The sequence below is a fragment of the Notamacropus eugenii genome, chromosome 7, assembly GCF_028372415.1.
Source record: "Notamacropus eugenii isolate mMacEug1 chromosome 7, mMacEug1.pri_v2, whole genome shotgun sequence".
Taxonomy (NCBI): domain Eukaryota; kingdom Metazoa; phylum Chordata; class Mammalia; order Diprotodontia; family Macropodidae; genus Notamacropus; species Notamacropus eugenii.
The window spans coordinates 30,294,714-30,306,920 of record NC_092878.1 but is presented as its reverse complement, the minus strand read 5'-3'; the positions used below and the strand labels follow the sequence as shown (position 1 = coordinate 30,306,920).

The 12,207-nt window shown below is 40.8% G+C and overlaps 1 pseudogene; it reads left to right on the top strand.

Moving 5' to 3' along the window:
* Nucleotides 1–12,207, top strand: part of LOC140513815 (enhancer of rudimentary homolog pseudogene) — an 84,607-nt pseudogene that overhangs the window by 49,279 nt on the left and 23,121 nt on the right.

Genomic DNA, 12,207 nt, shown 5'->3' with positions numbered 1-12,207 from the left:
CAGTACCTTCCAATATGTACACGAGTAAGACCGAGCATTTCAGTGGGAGAGGGAGAAAATGTCATCTAGGGCTGGACTAAGTGTGGGGCTAAGTGGAGATCCTGGAATCTCCAACTTTGTGCACCTCTAGGGGCTCCTGGCTCACTTTGGTTTAAAAGCGCACACACGTTCCCCTGAGCCAGTCGCCTTTTACCTGGTGCGCAAAGGCACAGGTGAAAGGTTCTCTCACTGCGCCTACTACATTCGCACGACCTTTCGGTTTTTCCTTCTCCCAGCTCTCCAACTTTGCTCAACCAGTAAGAGATAGGAGACTGGCGCCAACGGACACACATACCACACACATACACACACACACACACACACACACACACACACTACATCACGCATACACTGTAGCACGCACAAAAACACACGCACAAGCACACCTGAGAAGCTCACATTCTCCTTCCCCTCTTTCTTTCACCCACCATCACTGCCGCCACCGCCTCACTATCGAGTCCTCTGACTCAATCCCTTCTGTGCCCAGATCGGAAAGGATGATCACCCAGACTGAACCCCAAGTCTCAAGTCTTCCCCAATAAGGCGCTGCTTCCCAGCGCCTTTTCCTAACGGATGGGGTGTCTTCCCGCCTTTTAGGGGAACAAGAGACGGTCTGAGAAAGTGGAAAACCAGTAAGGTGTAGGAAAGCGGAACAGGCGCTTCCTCGACAGGCTTGACCTCCACGGGTTTCCACTGCAGAGAAGGAACCTGCAGCTCGGGACAGTTCCTTCTCTGGAGCTCACAGTCATTCTCGGGATCGTGGCTGTCAGCAGACAGCTCTGCCCGAGGAGAGCAAGGAAGGAGGATCCCAACATGGATTGGGGGCTGTGGGGTGCGCTGATGGAAGGGCTCGAGATTCACTAGAGGAAAGCTCTCCTTGTGGGGTCTGCGTCCAAGCAGGACCTGGAACTGGCATCTGTCGGGTTAAACTCACCTGTTCCGAAGCGTCCTTTTATTTTCTCTTCTCTTTGTGACCTGGGGGTTTTGTAAGTCTTCCTGAGTCGCTGCGACTGCCCCAGGGGCTGATTCCGCGCCCCCCGACCCTCCCTGGGGCGGCACACCCGGCTAGCTTGGGAGCTGCGACTGTGTCTTGCGCGGCTGGATTGGCCCCCGAGTCCATGGAGGGCGCGCCGAGTGCCTCAGCATCTCGGCGTCTCCCATTTAAATGTCCGCCGGCTGAACGCCGCGCTCCTGGGCCTCGCCACATCATTGGCCAGGCGCCGCCCGGCCCGGCCCGCTATTCCGCCCCCCTTTTCCCGTTACTGAGTCCCCCTCCTTTCTTCCCTCCCCATACACCCCCCCTCCCCGGCTCCCAGCGGGGACCCCTACCAGACTGAACCCGCCTCCTTTTCTCCTCCCTCCCCAAAGCCCCCTCCCTCTACCTGGGCCAGCGGGGAGAGGTCACCCCAGGGGACCGCTCCTGGAATGCACAGCAAATCACATTTTCCGCTCCCGTTAGAAGGGGAAGATCGGTAGGAAATCCCCCAGCCTTCCCACCCCCCTCATTTTCTCCTCCCCTGGCCCCAGAGCTTTGCCTTTCTCTCCTTCTGAGGTTTCTTTCATTGCCCTGTGGCTCCCTACATCCCTGTCGCTCGCGATCTCCTGATAGAGGAAATCGGTGTCACGACAGAGGATGCGGTCATTTTCGTCCAACTTAAGATCGATCAGAGAAAGCGGGACCCTGAGGGCTCGGGGATCCCAGGGGGTTGATTCTAGGCCCCCAGATTTGAAATGGACCTCAAAGACCCTCTTAGGCACCAACAACTCAAGTACCACGGACCTCTGAGCACTTAATCAACCTATCAACATTTCTTCTTCCATCCCCGAACTCTCCTTTCCAGGGTTTCTTTTAAATGCAGACTAGCTTTTTAAATGCAGACTAGGCTACAGATGTTTTGCGGTATCCTTCTGAAGTAAGGGAAAGTCGAGGAAAAAAAACCTGAAGAGACAAAACTTAGTTGACCCCACAGAGGAAAATATTTACTTACGGAGAATCAGGTAACTGAAGCAATCGGAGATAATTAAATCTCGAAAATCTAACTCGAGAAAAGTTAGATGCAGAAATACAATATTTAAAGAGTCTGTTAGGCTTTGGATGTATATGCTCACCCATATTATGATTATTCATCCAATTAATATATGAGACATGTCTAGGTACCCGAATATTGTGTTTGTGTGTGTGTGTGTGTTTGTTTAAATAGGAGTAAGGACTTTTCACATTTGCCTTCTTTGGCCATCCCATTCTCATGTCATACAGAAGAAAAAAAAATGCATCCATTTAGTCGGCTTAAAAAAAAAAGACTGTGGAAATTGTTTTGTGTGTATCTTCCATGACCCATAGGGGAAAACTGGCCAGTTTTCTTCATTTGCAATCAGCCTTGCCTGGATGTAGAAAACATTAAAAGTTATGCAAAATAACGTTTTCCAAGAAGCAAATCTGAATGTTAGCTTCATTTGTGACCATGAAATCTACTGAGAGAGAGAGAGAGAGAGAGAGAGAGAGAGAGAGAGAGAGAGAGAGAGAGAGAGTTTAAGAGCCAGTTTTCATGACATACAAAATCAGAAAAAGACAGTTTCCTTTTGGAAAATGAACTTGCTACTGATCTAAAGTCAGAGACAAAGATCCTAATGGTTTTAAATGACCTTACATGTATTTTCCAAATTCATTTCTTTGAATGAACAACTTCCACAAACATATGGATTATAACATCTGAATGGGTGCCTTATGTCAAACCACTTTAAAATCCAATAGCCATCTGAAGAGAGTGGTTAAAATAGACATACATGTAAAATATTAGGGTGTGACTATCTGACCAAGAATTACATTAGACAAAGCCTAAACTGGACTGTCCTGATTTAAATTTGTGGAGCCAAATTCTGTCACTGAATAAACTACTCTTCAGTGTTTCAGATGCCTAATCTCACTGGTGCCAGTGTTGTCTCCAACTGACAAAGATTATTATCCCTCACATTTTAATCTTTGTGATTTTTGTGTCTGGAAAAATCTATTATCTGGTGATCAGTCTTCCCTACCACCTTTGAGCATAATGCTCTTTATTCTCTTCTTTAAATGCATCCTATAAATATTGTGCACTTTGCTAGGACTAAAGAACTAGTTTATTACATCATGAGGTCTATAGTGGTGAGCTTCTCAGTATTTAGCTAGGTTAGTGTTACTCAAAAGTTGTTCTGCCCATGAAAGGCCCATTCTAGGATCCTTTCCAGCTCACTAGAGACCTCCATAGTTTGTACTCAGTTCTCAATGGCTATAAATTAGGAACAAAGTGGACATGTTATGGCAATTCATTAACAGTAAGACTATGCCTAATTCCAGTGTCATTTTAAAATATTTTGATGCCTTTGTGTGTATGTGCATATGTGTGTGTGTGTGTGTGTGTGTGTGTGTGTCTGTGAGACAGACAGACAGAGACAGAGAGACTTTTCACAGAAGGGAAGGAAGGGAGGGAAGGAGAAAGGGAGGAAGATTTCATTTTTAGAGACTAGTAAACTTTTTAAGAATTTACTCTTCTTTATTCAATAATCAAACTAAGTAAATTGTGGAGCTCAGTAATGATAATAAGTGAGAACATTTATTCCCTTGAATTCAGCAAATATTTATCAAGTGCCTACTATGTGCAAGGCACTATGCTAAGTAATAGGTATAAAAAGACAAAAATGAAACAGACCCTGCCTTCAAAGAACTTATATTCTAATGTGGGGAGGAGTTTGCAACATGTATGTAGAGAAGTAAACAAAAAAAATTAGGCAAAGTAATATAAACTAATTCCAAGGGGGAAAGACTGCTAATATCTAGGGGACTTGGCAATAATATACAAAACTTCCATATGCATTGTTGCTCTAGCATCTTCCTCATGCGGTAAGGAAAACTATTTGGATAGTCATCAGTTTCATTTGTTTGCATGGTGAAGCAATAGAGGAAAGGACTTGGATTTGCTGAAACTGACTGAAGAAGTAGATTCTCACATGCAGTGGTCTATTGTAATGATGTGAAGGGCCATTAAAAACCTCTAAGGTTGTTGTCTTTGACCTTAGATTAGCAGGCTTCAGAGTCAGGAAGCTCCAGGTTCAACTCCTGCCTCTGGTACTAGTATATGACACTCCACAAGTAATAACCTCTCGGAGGTCCCCCACACCCGCAGTTTTCTAGGGTTTTAAATTTCTGAACAACTATCATTCTGGTTGGGTAGAGTGAGTTTCCTAACCAGATGAATGAAACCACCCCCACCCCCCAAATGTGTTTATAGTGCAAGCTATCTATGAATTCTGATATGGGTGGAAGATCCAATTGAATATGAGTTCTTCCAGGACAGGGATTGTTTTTCATTTTTGCATTTGTATCTATCCCTAGCCTAACCATAACTTGCTTGTAGTGGAAGCTTAATAAATGCTTGTGGAGTGGAGCTGAATTGAACTGAAGCATAGGAAACTAAACCAAAGTTGCTGGGGGTGAGGGTGGGAGTAGAATGGAAAGGTCAAACCAGTTTCTATTTTTAGTAGGTATAGAGTAGGGAGACAAGTGTACTAAGTGGGTTTGTACAAGGATAAAACGTTTCTTAACAACAACCACTTCACCATAACATTTTTTTTTTTTTCAAAATCATTGTTGGGCTACTACATAGATATTGTAGGAAGCTAGGTGACAGAGGATAGAGCCCTGGTCTCAGTCAGGAGGACTTGAGTTCAAATCTGCCTCAGATGCTTACTAGCTACGTGACCCTGAATAAGTCATTTAACCTTGTTTGCCTCAGTTACTCATCTGTAAACTGAACTAGAGAAGGAAATGGCAAATCACTCCAGTATCTCTGCCAAGAAAACCTCAAATGGAGTCACAGAGAGTCAGACACATGACTAAAATGACTCAACAACAATGAGTAGATATACATTGAAAACAGGATACATAAATCCTAATCTGAGTTTGACTACTAATTTGAAAGTACATTTGCAACTGATCACCAAGGAGCGTGTTAGTTTGCTCTTGCTGGGCTTCTACCGTTTGGTTTGAGAATTGAATTACCTAGTAATGTCTATAGATCAGGTGTAAGAAGACCTTGAAATTTTTGTAGACATGGTGAACTGGAATACATCATTCCACTAATTTCTCTACCTAAAAGATGCCATCTGGAAGACATTGTTTATAAAGTATACCACACCTCTCAGCTTCAGTTTCCTCATCTATAAAATAAGAAATAATGGGTTGAAAAAGATGGTCTCTAAGGTCCCTGACTCTAAACCTGTGATTCTGTAATCTCTCTCTCTCTCTCTCTCTCTCTCTCTCTCTCTCTCTCTCTCTCTCTCTCTCTCTCTCTCTCACTCTCTCTCTCTCTCCTCCTCCTCCTCCCCCCCTTTCCACTCTCCCTCTGATGAGATCTTCAAATAGTATAGTCCTTCAGAGTTTCACAGTACCATATTCATTCAAAATTGACTAATAATACTTGCTATCTTTAATGCTTTAAAGTTTACAAAATGTTCCATTACAAAATTCCTTGATGTCATCATAATTAGCTATCATTCCATCTCCCCCTGAGCCTCATTTCTCCTAAACCTATTCTTTATCCTCAAGAGAACCTCTAGCCTCTCTACCCCTCCCTGTTCTCCCAGGCTCCATTCTGGCTTTGCTTTCCTCCTTTCCAAATATTGATTCTACAGATAACCAATTCAAATCCCTATTGTCCCTTCCTGTCAATTCCCTGCCCTCTTATCTATTGCACTCATACCTAAGCAAACTGTAACCTCAGATTACCCTTACCACCCGCGTCCACTCCTACTCAAGGACCACTGAAGGATGTTGGTGGAAGTCAAGAAACCACATTGTTTGAATCTGTTACAACTTTACATAATTTAATCTCAACTGGGATTTCACTATATCAATATTATTCCTTTACACATCCTTAATAGCTTCTCCCATCCACCTCAGTGGTTGTTTCAGATTTTCTCTTCTCGCCTCAAAGGTCCCACAACACTCTTTCCCCTTTCCTCTTAGCATAGTACTTTCCCTTATATTTTATTGAGAAAATATCTTAATAAAAGCTTATTGAATTGAAGGAAGAGGAGTGCATTGCGGAGGTTCACCAAAGATGATAAGGAACCATTATACTCATCAGAAGACGTGAAAACTGTTTTATTTTTGCTCTGATTAGTCACATGTCTTTCTCCCACTATGGCTGAAAATTCTTTGCTTCTGTTCTACCATTTCATCTTTGGGATTTAAGATTTATGTATATATTTAGTGGCTTGGGATTTAAGATGTATGTATTAATTTTAGGATTGAAGGATACTAAACATTCTCTTGTGGGCATTATTTACTTCTAGCTAGTATTAATATATTAGTGTATGTAAAATGCAGATACACAAAATAGATCAGTTCTGTAATCAGTTGCTTCATCCAAGAATTTCTTGCAATTAAATCCATTGAGTGCCTGCATAGACCTTGGCCTAAAGGGCCCAAGGTCTCCCACTGCATCCTGGGTCATCTCCAGTCATTCTGATGAATATCTGGTCATTGGATTCCGGTGGTTCTGGAGGAGAAGTGAGGCTGGTGCCCTGCACAGCCCTCCCTCACTCAAAACAAAATCAAGTGCAAGTCATGTCATCACTTCTCTGATGGCATGGTCTTCTTTGGCAATGAAGGACAAACACAACAATCGAGAAAACAGAAGCCATTCACTCAAAACTCACTCTTCTCCCCAACTTTCCATCTCCAAATGCTTTGACATTCTCCTCTTTTTCTTATTTTATTCTAGTCTCTAATGAATAGGGGACCTTTCGCCTCACCAAAGCCAATCCCTCAACTCTGGATTTTACCCTTTCTAGGCTTTTCTTTCTGAAAAAATCACTTCCACAATCAATCCACTTCCCTCTAAATTCAAATACCTTCCAATCTACCAGCTTCTTCCCTGCTACTTATAGATCTGCTCAGTTCTAATCCTTCCTTAAAAATACATGAGTTGACCTTACCATCCCTTCAAACCAACATCCTGTATCTTCCATCTCCCATACAAACTTCTAGAAAAAAATGTCTATTCTTATTGTCTCCATTTCTTTTCATATACTCCTCAAACCCTTGCAATTTGACCTGATTTCTTTGCTCAGCTGAAACTGTGCTCTCCAAAGATTTTATATTTACAAAATCCAGTGATCTTTTCTCAGTCCTAATCATCTCTTCAACATTTAACATTATTGATGACTCCTTCTTCCTGGGAATCATTTTCTGGGTTTTCATAAGAAAACCTCATTCTTTTCCTACTTTCTCTTGATCTCCCATTGCTATATTTCCATCCATGTCCTGACTCCCTAACTGTGGGTGGGCTTCAACCTATATTCCCAGACTTATTACACATTATTCATATTCAAATTCCAGTCAAGATGGTCAACTTGCAATGCTTCACAGATAACATTTCATTTTTCATCCTTATACCTTTTTATAGATAGTCCAGCATTCCTGTAATTTATTCCCTTCCCACCTTCCCTTCATACACCTCCTACATCAGACTTTCTCTGATCATCCAAGATTATCTCAGGGTGCCATGCAACCATAAAATTGTCTGTCTTTCTTGCTTATGTAACTTTCTGGATCTAAAATTTTGGATTTGAAGATTATAGATCCAGAGCCAAAAGAGATTCCAGAAGCCATATCATCTAAATCTTTCACATTTTAAATGTGGAAACCAAGGCTCAGAAAGCTTAAATGATTTGCTTCAGAGTTAACAGAAGTTATATAATATGTTATACCATAAGTTATGTTCTACATATAATAGAAGTATATAACAGAGCTAAATCTTGGTCCTCTGACTCCAGAGACAATGTTCTTTCTACTTACTCTCTGTGTGATCTTGGGAAAAATTCCTTAATTTCTCTGAGCCTTAGTTCCCTCATCTATAAAATGAGGGGGTTGGACTAGATGGTTTCTGAGGTTCCTTCCAGCTCTCGAGCTATGATCCTATGATTCATTTTGTGATATTACATCATAGTAATGGATTGGATTTGTTCTGGGGGAAGGGTCCCTAGCCCCCTGGCCCCTCAGCCTCCACCCAAATCATTCCATATTTTCTTTGTACATAACCCATATCCTTTCTCCCACTAGAGTGTTTGCTCCTTGAGGTCAAGGGCTCTTTCACTTTGTCACTGACTATTTAATGTTGACCACAATGCCTATATATAACACATTACAATCAGCCAGTATTCATTAAAAGCAATGTTATATAATATATATTATAATTATAATATATCATATATATCAGTACTATGTATTTCATGTATATAATGTAAATTATTTCATTTAGGCATTGAAACAACTTTGTGTGCCATACACTACAAGTATTCCTTTCCTCATTTTACAGAAGAGGAGCTAGAGGGTCAGAGAGCCATTTGGCTGTTTTTTTATCCACACAGATCATAAGTAACTGAGGCAGAATCCAGTTTTTTCTCAATTCTAAGTCAAATATTCCATCAGCCTCTCCACACTGACCCATCTTTACATGCATTATCTCGCTCATTTCTCACAGTAACATTGATATGGCTGGTTCAAGTTTTCCACAAAGAAACAGACTCCAAGAAGTCTTGTCAAGGTTACATGACTAATAAGTAGAGGGGGCCAGAACTTGAAACAGGTCTTCTGTCTCCAAACCAGCACACTTTCTCCTCTCCCATAGGACTTCACTTAAATGATGTGTGCTTTCTATTTAAAGAGGAAATTCCAAACACTTAATTATTCTGTGATTTCTTTCATTCTTTTTTTAAAAAAAATTAAACGTTTTTATTTAACGTTTTGAATTCCAAATTCTCTCCCTCTCTCTCTCTCCTTCCATCCCCCAGATAGTGAACAATCAGATGTAAGTTATGCATGTGCAGTTATGTAAAACATTTCCATCGTAGCCATTTTGTGTGTGTCCTTGGTTGCTGAAGAAGACCATACCGTCAGAGAAATAATGACATGACTTGCACTTGACTTTGTTTTGAGTGAGGGAGGGCTGTGCAGTCCACCAACCTCACTTCTCCTCCAGAGCCATCTGAATCCAGTGACCAGATATTCATCAGGATGACTAGAGATGGCCCAGGATGAGGCAGTTGGGGTGAAGTGACTTGACCAAGGTCACACAGCTAGTGCGGGTCAAGTGTCTGAGGTGAGATTTGACTCCTGCACTGGTGCTCTATCCACTGCACCACCTAGCTGCTCCTCAAGCCATTTTGTACAAGAAGACTAGAATAAAAAGAAAGAAAGAAAGTGAAAAAATAGCCTGCTTCATTCTGTATTCAATCCATATCAGTTCTCTCTCGGTGAATAGTATGCTTCTCCATTAGTCCTTTGGGATTGTCTTGGATCACTGTATTGCTGAGAGTAGTTAAGTCATTCACTGTTCTTTATTGGACAATATTGCTGTCACTGCATACAATGTACTTCTGGTTCTGTTCATTTCACTATGCATTAGGTCATGTAAGCCTTTCTAAGTTTTCCTGAAATCATCCTGCTCGTTATTTTGAACAGCACAATAATATTCCGTTACAATCATATAGCACAGCTTGTTTGGCCATTCCCCAATTGATGAGCATCCCTTTGGTTTCCTTTTCTTAACCACCACAGAAAGTTGCTATAAATATTTTTGTGTGGATGGGTCGTTTACCCTTTCCTGGACATCTTTGATATCCTTCATTCTTAGGAGGATCTAGTCTAAAAACTGTCTGAGCCTCACCATCATTGTGGTTGCTGTTGGTAATAACAGGATTGTTTTATGTTATTATTCTAGGACCATAAAGATTAGTGTACCTGATCCTACTCGAAGGAGAGGAATGGAAAAATTGGGCAAGAAAATAAGGACACAAACTACATGCTGTCCAAAATCCTCTCATTGGTCAGATACATATCTAGAAAGGAAGATGGTATTTGCTTGTTTACATATTTTATATTTACACTTTTCATTACTACTATTGTAGAAGCCACCTTTAAGAAACCGTGACTTTCCAGAGATTAAATTAACTCCTTGACTTTGGGTCCAAGGAGTCCATGCTTAGATTTCAGAGAGTCTATGAACTTTTTTTTCATATTTTGATAACTGTATTTCAATTTAATTGGGTTTCTTTTTAAACCTGTGTGTTTTCTTTTATGTATTCAAAAAGCATTATCCTGAGAAAGGGTCCATAAGTTTCACCAGATTGACCCAGGGAACCACGACAGAAAAAAGGGTTAAGAACTACTGCCATACACATTTGTCTTTTTTGAATTTAGGGACCTCACAGACTGTGGTCATTCTCATTAAAGCTGGGCTGTGATTAATCATTTGTTTCTAGACCTAGTGATTCAATCCTCGCTCACAAAGAAGGTATTATCCAAAGAATCTGTCTCATTTTTGGTGTCTTGGTATGTCGCTGAGGAACAGCTTGTTCTAAGATGGGTAAACATAATTTATATTCTACTTCATTCTGTCTACAAAGGGCATTAAAAACATGATTAAAAAGGGAGTGTGTAAGAGGTAGAAAGAGACAGAGTCAAGAGACAGAAAAAGACTATGGAGAGGGGGGAGAAGATTCTTTCTACACTCTCTTGGCTGAAAGACTGGCTCATATGGAATATGATTTCTCTTTAAAAAAAGACAAAAATGTAAACTGTGGACTCCTTACTGCTTACATCGGAGGTATACGTGTGTGTGTTCTATCTAAACTAACCATTCATTTGCTAATGTTTGTAAGAGTTTTGTGAACTTTGGGATATATACTCAAGCAATGGTGCCCTTGGAGGTATGATCAAAAAGGGAAGGAATTTAGGGTAAGAGATAATAATTTAGAATCACGTCCATGAAATGTGAGGAAATTATCAAGATTTAAACTGAGTCACATTCTTTTTGATATAGATGATTATGTATGCACAAAGTTCAGAAAGTTCATCTATACCATATAATTTGGATCCAAACATTTTCCCCAGTCTCCATATATTCTACAGCACTTGTCTGTACATCAGAGAAGGAAACAAAATTGAGAATATTTTCAACAAAAGTATTGTTATTCTTAGGGAAAGAATTCTAGGTGATCAGAAGGGCATCTCCTGAAAAAAACAGCTTCCAAGTTTCCTATGTTGTTATTGTTGAGTAGTTTTTCCAGTCATGTTTCTATTTGGGGTTTTCTTGGCAAAGATGCTGAAATGATTTCCCATTTCCTTTTCTAGCTTGTATTACAGATGAAGAAACTGAGACAGAGTTAAGTGACTTGCTCAGGGTCACACAGCTAGTAAGTGTCTGAGGCCAGATTTGAATTCAGAAAGATAAGTCTTCCCGCCTCCAAGCCTGGTACTCTATCCACTGCACCACCTAACTACCTCAGATTTCTTATAGATCCTCTCAAAGGCACTCCTTCATGCTACTGGAATGAAGGACCCTGGGAAGGGACTCTTCCCTTAGACCATATACCATCCATTATTACAATGTAATATCACAGAATGGATCATTGGATAACAGCTCTGAAGCTGGAAGGAACTTCAGAGACCATCTTGTCAAACCCCTTCCTTTTACAAATGAGAAAATTGAGGCTCAGAGAAGTTAAGGGAGTTTTCCCAAGTTCATAGAGATAATAAACAGAAAGAACACTGGCTCTGAAGTCAGAGGACCAAGGTTCAACTCCTGAGTTTTACATTAACTATACTACAACTTGGAGCAAGTCATTTAACCTCCATGGCCTCAGTTTCCTCATTGGTTTGGACTATATGGCTGCTTGGGTCATTTGACTCTGGATCTATAATATTCAGATCCAGAAAGTAACAGAAACAAGGAAGACAGATTGTATAATAACATGGCACCCCTGGATAATCTTTTCTAATTTTGTTTTTTTAACTCATCTAATTTTCTCCAAACTTACCTTTCTCTCAGATATCCTGTTGGCTAACAAATGTAAACAAGCACCCAGAAGCACTTCTCACTTGCCACAGCTAGCTGGTGTTGTGAAGAGAGCACTAAGCCTAGTCAGGAAGACCTGAGCTCAAATATGACCTGAGACAGCTATTAGCTGTATGATCCTGGGTAAGTCACTTAACCCTTCTTTGAGTTGGTTTCCTCATCTGTAAAAGGAGATAATAACACCTAACTCCCAAGTTGTTGTGAGGATCAAACTAGATAATATTTGTAAAGCTCTTGGCACGATACCTGGCACATATTAGGTGATGCTATA